The 17,498-nt window shown below is 45.5% G+C and overlaps 1 protein-coding gene across 4 annotated transcripts in view; it reads right to left on the reverse strand.

The window, feature by feature from the left end:
• The window catches only part of NCKAP5L (NCK associated protein 5 like), a 30,294-nt gene extending 26,138 nt beyond the window's left edge, over positions 1-4,156 (reverse strand). For all 4 annotated transcript variants that reach the window (XM_045801102.2, XM_045801100.2, XM_045801104.2 and 1 more), the window contains exon 1: positions 4,049-4,156. The gene's annotated coding sequence lies outside the window, so the exon portion shown is untranslated. The remainder of the gene's footprint in view (positions 1-4,048) is intronic.
• Positions 4,157-17,498: the final 13,342 nt, after the last annotated feature.

Consider the following 17,498-nt stretch of genomic DNA (forward strand, 5'->3'; position numbering starts at 1 on the left):
TCTGATCGTGAGCGCATACACTCACTCTGCCAAAGTGCTGCCAAGCAGGCCAACAGCTGCTTTGAGCGTCCCCGCCATCTCTGCAACGCATGCAGGCACCACGGGGTAAGAGAGGGCGCAGCCTTCCAGAAAGCCCATGCCACAGGCACCGTCCATGTGAAGTGGGAACAGGGGGGATCTTGCAGCCGGGGGCGGGGGGTGGACCAGATCAAAAGCATGTCAAAAAGCAGGGAGACTACTTCTTAGGGACCCAAGCCCATCTCTGCAGCCCCCTTCCAACTCTGGCACTGATCTCAAAATAATGACATCCTTCTTATAGCAAGGGCAGGGGAGGGGACGCAAAAAGTCACAAAAGACTAACGATCTTTTCCCACCATGACCACGGAGGGAAGCAGCAGAGACTCACATGAGGATGGGAGGGTAAAGACAGAGGCACGGCCTGGGCAGAGCGATCCACAGTCTACTGTGTGCCTGGTACTGTGACAGATGCTGTAACAGACACAATCTCAGCTCTGGGAAAACCACAAGGGCCAAGCCAGGCAGCAACCAATGACCTTGTCCTCCAACCTTCCAGGGCAAGGCCTGGGGAAAAACAAGGGTGTTGTTCGCAGGGATCTGAAGTTATTTTTCTTCAAATGTTAGATCTGACCAGAGCCCCTGGGGAGGCCCTGCGATAACGCTCTGACCCTCCAAGGGTCCAGCTCTCCACACTCTCAGGTTCCAGAACTGCCCTTTCTGCTTTAAATTCGGCCAGGCCCTTCATGCCTGAGAAATTAAGGCAAAGGGGGACCGTGTAACACACCAGACCACAGTCAGGAGCCCCGCCACTGACACTCATCATTGTATGAATCACTTCCCCCTCTGGACTTCAGTTTCCCCATTTTTAACACGAGGGCGTTGGACTAGATGTCTCTAGGATTCCTTCCAGCCCATGACTCTATGTTGTTTTGATGTGGTGGCAGATCCCAGATTGATTTACATAAATTTGCATGTTCAATCAGAAATCCCAAACTCTGAGTATAGAAAATCCAATCAGTCCATTAGTGCAGCCAGACTGGGACTGGAGGAACCTGCCAGGTTTGGGTGAGGATCGTCAAAGCAGACTGTGGCAGTGGTGCTGAACTGGGGGAGGGGCTGGCGGAAGCAGGGCGAGAAGTGGTGTTTGTTCTGAGAGATGCAGTTCTGCTGACCCAGGGCCGATGGAGCCAGGGTCCCCTCCTCGGCTATCAGGCAAGGGTCCTTTCTCCTCCTGCTTCTAACGGGGCCTCTGGCTGGCCAGCCTCAGAGCCACACCCCAAGAGGAAACAGCAGCCTCTGCCTAGCAACAGCCGCATCCTTCACTCTGACAGGGACTCCACCATTAACCACTTTCTGGGAAACTGACCTCCCTGGGAGCTTCCATTTTCCATTCCAGGGGTTCCTCGCAGCGAGGAAGGTTTCCTTGGGGTCTAACCTAAATGCCTCCTGCTGCAGCTTCAGTCCATGGGCAGCAGGGCCCAGGGAAGGGGGCTCCCCAGGCACAGGAGAGCTGGCAAAGGGAAAAGCAATGCAGACAGTGTGTCCCACGTCCAACCAATCCCACAGCTTCTCTAACCACCACCTCCTCTAACATCCCCCCTGGCACCTGGGAGATCAAGGATGAAAACAAACAAGGAAAACGTGAAGGTCTTTGGCTCTTGGGCTAGAGAGCAAGTCCCAACCTGGAGAGCCTGACTCCTGAGAAACCATACCCCCAGGAGGGAAGGAGGACGGGAAAGGTGGGGCTGGGGCAGTTTCTCCCTGCTGCCAGGCTGCCTTGGAAGGGCCCAGGAAGCTGGATGGGCTGGGTGAGGGCAGCAGGGAAAACTCTTGAAGCCTACTGCCTGGGGATTGGCGGGGGGGGGGGGGGGTGAGTGCACAGGTGAGGTGAGTAGGGCCAGGGAGTGAGATGGGGAAGAGCAATGGGGCTCTCAACCTCTTTCCATAAGAGGGCGGATGAGTGTACTGTGCTCCCTGGCTCAGGTCCTAAAACAAGTCCCAACAGCTGAGATGCAAACTCTCTCCTGGGAATCTGCTTACCCGGCTGGCCCTTGGCTGCCTACCCTTCTCTCAACTCCTCCCCAAAGGCCCAACTCAAAGACTGGCCTGCCAGGATATCTCAGCAGAGGCCTTGATGGGTGGGCCAAACCCCAGCCAGCAAGAGTTCATACACCAAGCCACCAGGGGTGAGCAAGACAATAGCTATTCTTAGGCAGAATAAGGGAGTCTGCACCCCTGCAACCTTGGGTAACTATGATTTTGAACTGCATCACCCAACACCTACCTCCCCAGGCTAAGTCACACTGCCAGGGGACCTTTCTCCCTTTCAGAGTCACTTATCAATGGAACCACACAATGTCAAAAAGTGAAAGGGAATGTTAGAGCTTTCTAGTCCAACTGCTGAATTTTACAGATGAGGGAAAAGAGCCCCAGAAAGGCAGACTGTCTGGGCCAAAGTCACACAGCAAGCTGGGAGGAGCAGGGACCAGTGCTGCTGACTCCCAGTCCACAGTGACAGCAGCCTGGTCCTCACACACAGTGGTTTCTGCCTATTGTGGAAGAGCCTTCTTCCCCGCCACCCAGGCCATCTGCCTCTCCAGGTTCCCACTCTGTTCCAAAGACCTAAGCTGAAGAAAGCTGCCGGAGGGCCTGAACCACCTCATGCACAGACCGGACTTTGAAAACAAAGTTGAACTATATGTGAATATCTCCCCAGACAGGAATACACATGTTTCTCTGAAGCTGGAAACCCACTAAACCTAGGCTGATCCTAGAAAGACAGGGAACCAACATGAGTAGTGAATTTTGTATCTCCCTTCTTGCAAGACAGGGTCTGCAACAAGGCAACTAGGCTGGGTTCATTTTCCCCATTAAGTACAGACCATAGATTGGTTAGACATGGACTCCCTCTCTACTGTCTCCCAGTACCATCCCTATCCCAGGCATCCGCCTCCAGCCACTACCTCTGGCAGACAACTGTGCTTAGGCAGGAGGCAGGAGGACCTGAGGGGAGGGAATAAGAGGGCTTTGCCTTTACAGCCAGGAACCCATCAGTCGAAGACCCCTGGTTCCTCAGAAAGGCGAGCATCTAAGTAGCAGCTGGCAGCATGGGTGGATAGGGCTGAGAATCTGGAAAACCAGGCCTGCGGGAGGTGAGGGACCTCCGTGCCCTTGGGGCAGTGCCAGGGCTGGAGACTTAGGACCTTGAGCCCGGAACAAGGAGAAGGGGGCTGGGGTTCGGGGAGCCGCTTTTCGAGTCAGCCTAGGCCAGGGGAGTGTCGGGCACAGATACATTCTCTGCATTCTTCTGGCACCGCAGCCAGGACCCAGAGAGCCTTTTCTGCAGGCGCTGCCCTGGCCCCACACCCTACCCAGCCCTTCTCCCTCCCTCAGCCTCTCTTCAGTGTTCAGCCTGCCGGCCCCCGCCTCTTTCCTTCCCGCAGCCCCTCAAAGCTACCGAAGGATTGTTCCTAGAGACCCTGATCTCTCCGCCTCTCCCCATCTTCCCCACGCCCTACCGCCCCAGGCCACGGGGACTGCAAGGAGGGCGAAGAGGAGCCCAGGGCTGGTCTCCGCGCCTGCGCTTTGGGGAGAGCCTCCCCCCTCCCCCCCTGCGCAACAACCCGGCACCGCTAAGCGGCACCCGGACGGTGGGATGCGGGTGGGGTGGGGTGCGCAGCTGGGGCAAGGTCAGTGCTTTCAAAGAGGGAGGGAGACCGGCCCCCGGAACATCCCCCTGTCCCGAAAGTTTCCCTTCCGGGGCCATGGAGTGTGCGCGAGGAGGGCGCGGGGGGCGGGAGGGGGTGGGGTGGGGGTGGACAGAGTCGCAGCCGGACCCCCCCCCCCCCGCGCCGGGGACAGTGCGGCGGGAGGGAGGGGCAGGCAGCGAGGTCCGGGCAGGAAGGCGCGCCGCCCCCTCCGACCCAGGGCTGCCACGAGAGCCTTACCCTTCAAACCGCCCACCCCCAGCCCACAGCTTACAGCCCCTCCACTCGCCGCCCTTTAAATCCCAAGTAGGCCTGGAACTCACCGAAATCAGGTGTTGAGCTGGGCCAGGGCAGGCCGGATCCGCCGGGTCCATGGCCGCGGCTCGGGGGCGGGGGGCAGAAGAAGGGGGGTGCTGGGGCCGCCTCTTGATGTCAAGGCTTTAAAGGGGCCAGTGAGCCCCGCCCCTCGCCCAGACCCCGCCTCTCTTCTTCCGCGCAGCCAATCCACGTTCGTCTTGGATGCGCGCCCCTCCCAGCCCCCTCCAGATGTTCCCAGGACGAGAGCTAAGTCCGCCCGTCCGGAGAGCACCGCTTCCGCCCCAGTGGGAAGGACCTCCCCTCCCCCTATAGAGAAACGCTCTCCTCGGTTGCCGTCGGGTCGGGCTGGGTAAACCTCCCCGGTGCCGGGGTAGGGGGAGCCGCGGTGGGCCGAGCGGGGGTGGAATGAGGGGTATCTATAGCAGATAAAACTAAGTAGGTGCGCGCGGAGCCACGGGCATGCGCGTCTGCTTCTGTGGAGCTGGGCGTGCACGTGTGTATGTGGTTGTGAGCGTTAGTGTTTGTAATTTGTCTTCCTGCTTACGTGTTGGGTGTAAATCTATGGGAAGACGCTTGAGTGCCTCCTTGGCCTTAAATGCTCCCTCCTCACTTTTCCTCCTCCGGATCGGTATTGGGTCCTCCCAGTACTGTGGAAAACGGGGCGCTGGGAACAGGCTCCGCTGCTTTCAGAGTAGTGCTGATAGTTTCCTCATTGGAGGAGGTAAGGCTGAGCAGAGAAAAAAATATAACCTTGTTCTCAGCCACTTGCTGTCTTGGTGGGGACCTGCCCCGTTGAACTAACCGGGTGCTGAAAAGAAGAAAAGCAAACAGCCCACCTAGGCCCCTGCAGGGTCTCAGAGCTCCCTTCGGTATCAGTCTCATTGGCCCTTGATTAAATATTTGCCCTTGTCTGGATACCCTATAGTCTTCACAATCTGCATGGTAGTGACTGGCCCGTTAATGCAGGTTCTGAATGGGGTTCTGCAGAGAAATACAAAGGGATTCCTAGCCATTGTCTCTGCCCATTTTATTAAAACTGCTTCTATTGTGGGCGTACACTGAATGTATTAACGCATCATATTAGTGCAATAAAGGAACATAAAGCTGAGGGATCTTGGGTTGCTCAAATTGGCTAGGATTAATCAAGAGTTCCTCTCTGAAGGAGGTTCCTTAATTTAGAATGGGATTTGAAGGGCAGAGAGAACTTGAATAGATTCAGGCAGGGTAAGGACATAAACAGACTCAGGAAAGAGCAAATTAGCTGCCTGGGACAGTGAGCAGATCACCTTGGCTGGGTGGGGAGTGGAAGTAGTGGAAGAGGTTTTGTATGGAGGAGATCAGAATGAGGGTATGGATTTGACAGGATAAGTGATAAAGAACTCATTTTGGGGTCTTGAGCATAGAAATGAGTGCCTGAGGTCAGTTATTATACTGGAGCTAAAAGACCTCCTGATGGTTATTCCCACCAGCTCTCTCACCTTGGGTTTAAAACAAATTTTATTGATTGGTTTATCCTTAACATACAATAAAATGCACAGATCTTAGGTGTTCTATTTGGTGAATTTCAACAATAATATACACCTGTATAACACCCAAAACAAGATAGTGAGACATCACCCCAGAAAATTCCCTCATGCCCATTTGTATTTATTGTTAACTGCCCTGCACCTACCACCACCCACCCCCTGTAACCTCCTGAAGTCCATCACCAGAGTTTTGTCTGTTCTTGGATTTCACGTAAGTGTAATCAAATAGTATGCACTTTTTTCTGTCTATATTCTTTAGCTTAGTAATGTTTTTGACTAATGTCAATCTATTCTTTTTTAGTAACGAGTAACATTTCATTGTATGAATATACCACAATTCGTTTATCCATTCCCCAGTTGATGTATATTTGGGTGTTTCCAGTTTTGGGGCTATTAGAATAAGGCTGTTCTATTCTTGTGCAAATCTCTCCGTGAACATGTTTTCATTTCTGAGAAAGCTCACCTTATTTTTTTTAATTGAAATATTATTATTAAAATACAATATCATATTAGTTTCAGGTGTACAACATAGTGACTCAACATTTATATACATTGCAAAATGATCGCCATAAGTCTAGTTACCATGTGTCACCAAAGTTAATACAATATTATTGACCATATTCCCCATGTTGTAAAATACGTCCCCATGACTTATTTTATTAATTGGGAGTTTCAACCTCTTGATTCCCTTCACACATATTGCCCACCCTCCTACCCTCCTCTTTTCTGGCAACCATCAGTCTGTTCTCTGTATCTATATGTCTGGTTTTGTTTGTTTTTCAGATTCATATGTAAGTGAAATCATAGGGTATTTGTCTTTTTCTAACTTACTTCACTTAGCATAATACCCTCAAGGTCCATCCATATTGCTGCAAACGGCAGGATTTCATTCTGATTTATGGCTGAGTAGTATACCATCGTATGTACATATGTACTATACGTATATGTATGTATACACACACACCCCCACATCTTATTTATCCACTCATTTATTCATGGACACTTGGGTTGTTCCATATCTTGCCTATTGTATATAATGCTACAGTGAACATGGGGGTGTTTTGGTTTTCCTGGAATAAAAACCCAGAGTGGAATGGCTGGATCATATGCTAGTTCTTTTTAATTTCTTGAGTAACTTCCATACTGTTCTCCATAGTGGCTGCACCAATTTACATTCTCACCAACAGTGCACAAGTGTTCGCTTTTCTCCACATCTTTGTCAACACTTGTTATTTTTTTTTTTTAAGATTTAATTTAGTTATTTGAGAGAGAGAGAGCATGAGCAGGGGTAAGGGCAGAGGCTGAGGGACAAGCAGACTTCCCACTGAGTGGGGAGCCCAATGTGGGGATTGATCCCAGGACCGTGAGCTCATGACCTGAGCCAAAGGCAGACGCTTAACCGACTGAGCCACCCAGGTGCCCCAACACTTGTTATTTATTTTTTTTTTATAATAGCCATTCTGTGAGGTGATAGCTTATTGGCGTTTTGATGTGCATTTCCATGATGGTTAGGTGATATCCAGCATCTTTTCATGTGCTTGTTGGCCATTAGTATGTCTTCGGAAAAATGTCCACTCAGACCATCTGCCCATTTTATTTTTTAATTTTTTTTTTGCTCTGCCCCCTTCTGCCAATTTTAAATCAGATTTTTTGTTTTGGCTATTCTTTTTTTTAAGATTTTATTTATTTATTTGAGAGAGAGCACGAGTAGGGGGAGCAGCAGAGGGAACTGCAGAGGGAGAGAGAGAGAAGCTGACTCCCTGCTGAACAGGGAGCCTAACGCGGAACTCGATCTCAAGACCCCGAGACCACGACCCCAGCTGAAGGCAGACACTCAACCAACCGAGCCACCCAGGCGCCCCTGCTATTCTTTATATATTTTAGAAATTAGCCCCTTATCACATATATGATTTGCAAATATTTTCTTCCATTCAGCAAGTTGCCTTTTGTTTTTTCTGAGAGCTTGCTCTGCTGTGGAAAAAGGTTTTTAGTTTGATGTAGTCCCATTTGTTTATTTTTTTGCTTTTGTTGCCCTTGTCTGTGGAGTCAGATCCCAAAACATGTTGGTCAGACTGATGTCAGGGAACTCATTGCTTATGTTTTCTTTGGGGACTTTTATGGCTTCAGGTCTTACATTCAAGTCTTTAATCCATTTTGAGTTGATTTTTGTGTATGATGTTAAGATAGGGGTTATTTCATTCTTTTGCATAAAATCGCACAATTTACCAACACCATTTATTGAAGAGATGGTCTTTTCCCTCTTGTATATTCTTGCTTCCTTTGTTGTAGATTAATTGATCATATGTATGTGGATTTATTTCTAGGTTTTCAATTCTGTTCCATTGGCCTTTGTATCTGTTTTGTGCCAGTACCATTCAGTTTTGATTACTGCAGCTTTGTAGTATGGTTTGAAAGCAGGGAGGAGGGAGGGTGATGCTTCCAACTTTGTTCTTCTTTCTCAAAATTGCTTTGGCTATTGGGGTATTTTGTGGTTCCATACAAATTTTAGGATTATTTGTTCTATTTCTGTGAAAAATGTCATCGGTATTTTGATAGGGTTTGCATTGAATCTGTAGGTTGCTTTGGCTAATATGAGCATTTTAACAATATTAATTCTTCCAATCCATAGCAGGGTGTATCTTTCCATTTATTTGTGTCTTCTTCAATTTCATCTATGAGTTATAGTTTTCAGAGACTAGGTCTTCCACTTCCTCAGTTAAATTTATTGCTAGGTATTTTATTCTTTTTGATGTAATTGTGAATGAGATTGTTTTCTTAATTTTTCTTTCTGATAGTCTGTTATTAGCATTATAGAAACATAATAGATTTCTGTATATTAAGTGTGTCTCCTGCAACTTTACTGGATTTGTTTGTCATTTATCCTTTTTTTCTTTTTTAAGATTTTATTTATTTATTTGAGAGAGAGACAGAGAGAGCACGAGTGGAGGAGGGGCAGAGGCAGAAGGACAAGCAGACTCCCCCTGGGCATGCAGCCAGACAAGGGGCTTGATCCCAAGACCCCAAGACTACAAGAGACCACAACCAGAGGCAAAGTCAGATGCTTAACTGACTGAGCCATCCAGGTGCCCCATTAGTCATTTATTCTAATGTGTTTTTTGTTTGTTTTTGTTTAAAGATTTTACTTATTTGACAGAGAGAGAGAGAGCACAAGCAAGGGGAGCAGCAGGCAGAGGGAGAGGGAGAAGCAGGCTCCCTGCTGAGCGAGGAGCTGGATGCCAGCTGGATTCCAGGCTCCTGCGATCATGACCTGAGCGGCAGGCAGCCGCTTAACCGACTGAGCCACCATATTCTAATAGTTTTTTGGTGGAGTCTTTAGAGAGCTTGATGTTAGTGGCATTTCTGGAATCTTGCAGCATTGATTCTTAATTCATTCAGTCAGCCAATATTTATCAAATAGGGATCAGTGGGCTAGTCCTGGGTTTACACCAAAAATTAGACATGATCCTTTCCTCATAGGGCTTACAAATCCAGTAAGACTCCATGTATCTACTGCATTCCAAAAGCACAGGGTAGAAAAACCTTATAGTATGCAAAGCATTTCTAACTATTTTGGGATGTTTCCAAATAACTAAATTTTGGGAAATAAACAGACCATCTGGATTTTTTTTACCTTTCATTTAGATGTTTACCATTAAAAAAAAAAACACAGCCAGAACATTTGCACTTGTCAGCGCAAGTATCTGCCCTCCTTACTCAAAGGCTCTTGTACACTTGAAAGTTTAGGCATTCAGATTTTGGCAGATTCTCTAGACTTAATAAAGCTTCATTTTCACTGACAGGAGGTTAAAGAAGTATAACTACTATTACCCCATGATCGCTTTCTGTCTCTGATGGGGCTTAAGACGCTTTCATTCCTCAGTGGTATTAGTCACTTAAATTATTAAAAATTATATAGAAGTCCTATAGTTGGTTTTCTACCCTTGTAATATACCATTCATCATGTATTTTTTTTTTTTACAGATTTGTTTATTTATTTTAGAGAGAGAGGGAGAGGGAAGAGACTCTGAAGCAGACTCCCAACTGAGCTCAGAGCCTGACGTGGGGCTCAATTTTACAACCCTGAGATCATGAGCTGAGCTGAAACCAAAAGTTGGATGCTCAACTGACTGAGCCACCCAGGTGCCCCATCACATATTGTTCTTTATGAGTTGTCTGTGTTGTAAAACAGGTCTCTTAGGCTTTTAGTTGCTATAAGCTGCTGGTAATAAAACCGTTTGGTAGCAGAGTCTAATGGTGCACATGGTGCTGACGAGTGACCGGCAGATCACTGCTCACGTCAGTCCTTCGAATGGTTTTAAGCAGGGGGTTGGCATCATCAGAACTGCATTTTAGAAAGATTACTGTGGTTGCAATGTGGAGAACGGTTTAGGGAGAGGAAGATTAAAGTCAGAGAACAGGAAGTTTTTGTAGTAATTGAGGGGAAAAAATGGGAAATGATGGACTCCGTACTGGGAAAGTGAGTGGTGATGGAGAGGAGGTCACCTCAAGAAATAGAGTACCAGAGTCAGCAGGTCTTGGGACTGGAAGGGGAGGGAAGCAGAGAGCTAGGCCAAGACTTCTGGACTCGGTAACTTGCAGATGGTAGGGCCACTCACTGAATGGAAAACACTGGAGGAAGAGCAGTTTTGGGAGATGATATGCTCACTTCCAAACATGTTAACCTTGAAATGCCTGGGGGATGTCCCAGCGGAAATGTCTATCCAGGAGGTAAGAGCGTCCCAACGGTGGTGTCTCAGGAGGTTACAGATGTGCTGTGTATTTTCTCAACCCTCAGGGCAGCACGAACTTCCTGGGAAAGACAGCAGTCTTGGTAAGGTTTGTTGCCATGAAAATACTATCATGCTTTATATATGCCATGATATGGAAAAGGTTGGAAAGTATTAATGTAAAATGCTGTTGGATAAGTAATTCTAAAGCTCAGAAGAGAGATCTGGACTAGAGATAAGAGATTTGTGAGGCTTGAGAACATCAGAACATAGGTGGTAACTGAAGCCATGGAGTGGAGACCATGTGAGGAAAGAGCTACTGGAACAGAACCCTAAGGAACAGCAACATTAGAGAGGAGTCTCTACAGAAGGAGGAAGACAACTGGCTAAGTGCTGTCACCAGAGCCCAAGGGGTTTCCAAAAAAAAAAAAAAGTTCCTGATATTACTAACGTCAGGTTGGATCAGGACTGAGACATACCTGCTGACTTTAGCCACATCATTGGTGACTTTGGCAAAACCAAATTTTGAAGGGGTGAGAAAGATGTACAAAGTAAGGAATGGAGACAAGAAGTATTTAAAGCTTTTTCAAGAATTTTGACTACGCTGTGAGGGAAAAGTTAGGCAGGTGGGTGGGGATGAGAACTCTTTTAGAAAGCTATTTTTAGGGTCACCTGAGTGGCTCAGTCCTTAAACATCTGCCTTCGGCTCAGGGCGTGATCCCAGAGCCCTGGGATCGAGCCCTGGGATCGAGCCCCACATCAGGCTCCTCTGCTGGGAGCCTGCTTCTTCCTCTCCCACTCCCTCTGCCTGTGTTCCCTCTCTCGCTGGCTGTCTCTCTGTCAAATAAATAAATAAAATCTTTAAAAAAAAAAAAAAAGAAAGCTATTTTTAGAAAGATACTGCTTAAATTTTAAAACTTATTTAAAATTATTTTTAAAAAGCATTATGTACATATGGTTAACAAATCAAATAACACAAGAGCAATTATGTGCTCCATTTCCCACTTCTAATAATGAGCCATTTTAACTTTCTGGCTGATTCTTCAATATAACTAAATATGCTCATACTATTCTTTGATTTTTCATTTTTAGATGTTTTATTACCTCCTATGTATATATTCTTTTTAAAAGGTACAAAAGTGGAATCTTACCATTCATACTTTTCTGCACCTTACTTCTTGCACTTAAAATATCTCAGAGACCTTTCTATTTTAACAGATAGATCTATCTTGTTCTTTTTAACAATTGCATAGTAATCCATTTATGGCTGCACCATATTATTTGTTTCCTACTGATAGGCATTTAGATTATTGCCAGCTTCTCACTTTATCAGACAACTGTAATGGATAACATTGTACATACATCCTTGCATATGTATGTGAGTATATCCACAGAATAAATTCCTAGCCGTGGAATTCCTGGGTGTGTGCAGTGTACGTTTTGATAAATATTGACAAACTGCCTTCCTATGGTCATACTAATTTACCATTCCCACTAACAGGGTGTAAGAATACCTATCTTCCCACATTCTCACCATCACTGTTTAAAAAATTTGTGCTGAAATATTCTTGCATTATTTTTATTTGCATGTAACTAGTAAGATTAAACAAGTTTTCAGGTGTTTATCTGCCATTATCGTTTTTTGTGAATGTCTTTTTCTAAAAGACGTGTACGAGTTGTGTTATGATGAAATTCACCCTTCGTCTGTCACATGTATTGCAAATTGTTTTCCTAGTTGGTAGTGTGTCTTCTGACTTTACTGGGTTTTCTTTTTCCTTTGCCATAGGTAGTCAGATTTATCAGTCTTTTCCCTGATGGCTTTTATGCTTTTTTTAAAAAAGTACCTTTTTTTAAAACATTTTTCCTCTGGTATGTTTATGGGTTTTCTTTTTACTTTAAACATTTCATCCAAAATCTACTTAAATGTGAAGGCCACTGTTATTTCTCACTACTGCTCAGAATGACATCTCCATTATAGACCAGCTAGTCCTATCTGTTCTCAACGTACACAACACCCATTCCTTTGCACCTTTGCTGAAAGGTTCCCTTCTCCAGGCTCACAGGGCATGCTCCTTTCCCCGTGTCCATATTGCAAAAGCTATATTCCTTTCAGGAACAGCTCAAATCCCGTATCCTCTAGAAAGTCTTCCATGCCTATTGTAGCCCACAGAGATTTTTCCTTTGCTTAAAGCTCACATGATAACGTGCTGCCTGTTGGAGCCTCTCCTTTTCTCAACTTTAACATATTTGCTGAATGAAATAAAATCTAACCTTTGGAAGTCCAGTATTTTTTAATCTACTTTTCCCTACCCCACCTCCCGAAAGCAGCTAAAAGCACACTGGGTATATGAAAGGAATTTGATAAAATACTTCTTGATTTGCCACAAAAGTGTATACATTGGCCACATGTAGCTAATGAGCATCTGAAATATGGGGGGTCCAGATTGAGACGAGCTGCAAGTTAAAATACACATCAGATTTTGAAGATGGAAAAAAAAATAATGTAACATATATCTCATTAATAATTTGTATACTGACTAAATGTTGAAATGATCATTTTTTAAAATACTGGATTTACATATATATACATGTTATATGTATATACACGTACATATATATATTTTAAGTTAAAGTATATCCAGGACCGTTGTCTATTCTTTTTTTTTTTTTTTTAAGATTTTATTTATTTATTTGACAGAGATAGAGACAGCCAGCGAGAGAGGGAACACAAGCAGGGGGAGTGGGAGAGGAAGCAGGCTCATAGCAGAGGAGCCTGATGTGGGGCTCGATCCCACAACGCCGGGATCACGCCCTGAGCCGAAGGCAGACGCTTAACCGCTGTGCCACCCAGGCACCCCCCGTTGTCTATTCTTGTCCCTCAAGAAGGCTCATCATGCTTAGTGCTGGCTCCTAAATTATGCTGATTTGAGGATAAGTAAGATGATTTCTTAGAGCCGAAGATATTCTCAGTGTCTCCAAAGGCTCTCATAAGCCAGTATGCAATCAACACCTTCAGGGTTGCAGGGCCTCAACATTATGAACACTCTAGCTCTTCTTTGAAACTAACCGCTACAGACCTCAAATACAACGGTTCCTTGCAACAGATTAGGTAACTGCTCAGCCGACAGAAGAGGTCAGGTTCAGATGCTGAAGCATCTCCCAAAGGTTTTAGTGACTGAGGAGTCCTCAGTTAACCGTGTAGATGGAGCCCCTGCCTATCCCTTTGGTCACTGGGGCCATTTTCTGCCATCAAGGAGTTATTTGGGACAGGTGCCACTTGGCTTGTAGTCTAGTCTCATTGTAGTCCGAGCCCCTGTATTAGTTTCCTGTTCCTGTTCCTAACAAATTATTACAAACTTATTGGTTTAAAAACAACACAAATTTATTTTCTTACAGGGATGGAGGTCAGAAGTCTAAAATTAAGGTGTTGGCAGGGCTGCATTCCTTCTGGAGGCTTCGGGGGAGAATCCATTTCCTTGGCTTTTCTAACTGCATTTCTTGGCTCACAACCCTTCCTCACATCACTCCAGCCTCCTGCTTCTATCATTCTCTCTTCTGCTATGGTCAAATCTCCCTTTGCCTCCCTCTTATAAGGACACTTGTGATTACATTTAGGGTCCATCCTGATAATCCAGATTAATCTTTCAATTTCAAAATCTGTAACCCTTAATCTATATATCTACACATCTGTACACATCTACAAAGTCCCTTTTGCTATCCAAGGTAGCATTCACAAGTTCCAGAGATTGGGATGCAAACATCTTGGGGGACCATTATTCAACCTGCCACAGCCTTATATACATTTCTTTGCACTGCCCTGGTGAAGGCAGAGAGAACCAGCAGCAGAGTCACAAAGTTTCAAAGTATCCTTAAGATTTACAGAGAAGTAGGTAAAGTCACATCTGTAAACACTGTGATCACTCTGAGACCATCATGAACTGGCCTCATTTCCATTAGCAACAATCATTCCCTCCCAGCATTGCTTCCTTTAAAATGCTCTGTAGTGCCGAAGCTGAACTCATCATTACTTCCTTGTCCTAGAAAACAAATTATTAGAGATAGTGAGATGCATGTTTTCTACAGAGATGTTTTTCTCATGAGCCTTTAATCTAACAAACACAGTTGTAGTCTGTGGCATGCTTACAGAGTGTCACAGCACCTTGTTGTTGTTTAATACCTGTCCACCCTCCAATTCATTTGGGCATAAGAAAAGGAAGGTCTTGTGATTTCAGTTGTACCGATGAGTAAACTGAGGTTCAGAGAGGTTAAGTGACTTGAACAGGGTGGTCCTGCAATGAGTTACTGACATCTCGATTCCAAACCTGATTCTTTCCACTGCACTTGATCTCATGGGGCTGAGAAGGATGTGCCTGGTCTCTGGATCTTAATGCATCCTGGAGGTGACCTTGGCATCCCTACCCCCTAAGCATGAAACAGACTGAAACTCACTTTTAGGAGGTCCTAACTCAGGGATCAAAGTTTGGGGTAGATTGAGAATTTCGGGAATTCAGGGGCAGGTTAGGGTAGCTGGCAAGTCAAAGGTACAGTTAGAAGGTAGTTAGGACTGAGAGAGACTTAGGGGTGTCTATGTCTGCTCTATGTAGCCGCCACCTGGTTTTCCAAAACACTCAGGAGGGCCAGACCTGTTTAGACGGTAGGCAGCACCAGGGGTGCTACTGAGGTACTCAACCTAGAGTTAGGCCTGACTTCTCTGAGGGGATTTCTAAGAATATCTGGAATAGCCAAGAGTGGCCTGGCTACGTCTCCTATTCTCACGTTTGAACACATACCTTGAGGGAGCACCGTAACTCCAAAGCTCATGCTCTTTTACACTGGCTTCCTGGAGTCTCTTCCCAGTCTTGGATTTCTGTGGCATCTCGAGGCATGGTTGCTAAGGCCCAGCCTCTGCCACTGCACTGCCTAGGTTCAAACCCCAGCTCTGCTTTGGCTTTGTTATGTTGTCTGGCACATGGTGCTATATTATTATCTCTTTTTTCCCTTTTCTCCTGTTTCTAACCAGACCTCTTTTGGTTCCTCCTTCCCCCTTCACTCAATAACAGCTGGCAGCCCTCAGACCTAGGACCTGGTCCTCTCATCATATCTATGTATTTTTGGAATTTACTACTCTTTAAACCTCAATCACTGTATATGAACAGCTTCCAAATTTTTATATCTAGCCTTGCTGTCCTATACCAAACCACCAATAGCCCAGGCCTTGAAATGGACATTTATTTTTCATTTTTATTTTTTAAAATTTTATTTGAGAGAGAGACAGAGAACACGAACAGGGAGGGCAGAGTGAGAGGGAGGAGCCAACTCCCCACTGCCTACAGAGCCCAACATGGGGGCTCAGTCCCAGGACGCTGGGATCATGACCTGACCCGAAGTCAGATGCTTAACTGAGCCGCCCAGGCACCCCAAAATGGACTTTTTATTGCAAAGATATGTTTGAGAAAATATACCTCAAACTTCCATGCCAAAGGCTAAGCTTATCTCTCTCTCAGTTTTCTAATTTCTCCCCATTTCAGTTTCCTGGGCAATCTTCTGTCCAATCATAGATCTCCCTTTTCTTCTCAATTCAGGTACACTTCTCTTTTGTTCATTCATATATTAATTCAGCAAGTACTTCTCAGCTGCCTGCCACGTGTCAGCCATTGTGCTAGGCCTCAACGTACAAAGATAAGTTAGACTTGAGGACATCAGTCTTATGGTGCGGGGCCAGAGCCATATAAGTAATTATAGTATGATGAGATAAATACTGTAATAGAGGCTTCCACGCAAAGTCCTCACTAGATTGTAAGAACAAATGCAAAGTGCTACAGGGGTTGGGGGAAGATTTCTGACAAAATGTAACATCTGAGCCATCTTTTAGGACAAACAGTTCAACCAGGCTGCAAGGTCGTAGCGCTGGGGGAGAAAGAAGGGAAATAGAGGGAGTTTGTGCTACGTCTCAGAGGAATGAAAGGACATGGCAAGTCTGACAGGGTGGTAGGTGACTTCAGTGTGACTGGTGTGTGGAGGAAAAACATGAAGACCAGTGCCGTTCAACACACCTTTCTGTGGTGATGGAAATGGTCTAAATCTGTGCTAATAAGGCAGCCACTAGTCACATGTGGCTATTGAACACCTGCAATGTGGCTAGTATGACTGAGAAGCTGAACTTCAAATTTTATTTCATTTTACTTAATTTAAATAGCAAGTGGCTACTATTGAACAACATTGGTTTAGGCACTGGATAAAGGACAGGGCTCTAGGCACTACGAAACCACTGAAGGTTTTTAAGCATAATAACTAGCATAAGTAGATACTTGATGAAGGGAACACTGGCGGTAGGGTTTAGAGGATCGATGACTTAATACAGAAATACCTGGTAGGTACCAGCCACATGGAATAAATGGGACTTACGTGTTATTGGCAGAATTTACTGGACTTTGTCAATGTGGGGAACATAAATGAGGAACGACGGGTGGATGGCAACAACAGATAGGATTAGGTTTGGAATGAGGGTAATGAGTTTGCTTTGGGATATGCTGACTCTGAGGTGACTAAGAACTATCTAGGGCAATATGACTACGAAACAGGAAAAATATTAAGCTACAACTGTGGAGGTGGGGTCACCAGTATATTTGGGTATATTAGCCAGTATATTAGCATATAGGTGGTTGCTAAAGGCATGGGAGTGGAGGAACTCACCGAGGAAAAATATGTAGAAGAGGACTGGATGGACCCTAAGGAACCCTAAGCAATCGGTGCTCTATTTTGGTTTGCAACAGAGTCACCTGGGGTTTTTTTTTAACAAAAAACCGATTCCTCATTGTGAATGTATTTAATGCCACGGAATTGTACACTTAAAAACAGTTAAAATGGTAAATTTTATGTCATATACATTTTACCACAATAAAAAAAATACAGAAAACAAAATCTAATCAAACCAAACCGATTCCCAGGCCCCATTCCTAACCTGAATCACTGTTTCTGGAGATGAGTCCAGGACTCTCCAGGTAACTTAAGTTCAACTAAAATTTGAACTAACTGCTTCAAGAGTAGAGAACAACTAAGAGATAGGAAGAGAATAAAGGGAGAAGGGCATGGTGAGGAAACCAAGGAAGAGCAGTTCAAAGAAGGGGTCAATAGTACTGAATAGTGCCATGACCCAGGAGGAAGACTGAAGAAGAAGCCTCAGGATTTGGCATTCAGGGGTC

This window comes from Ursus americanus, chromosome 25 (assembly GCF_024610735.1).
Source record: "Ursus americanus isolate L20-20 chromosome 25, mUrsAme1.1.p, whole genome shotgun sequence".
In the NCBI taxonomy this organism is placed as follows: Eukaryota; Metazoa; Chordata; class Mammalia; order Carnivora; family Ursidae; genus Ursus; species Ursus americanus.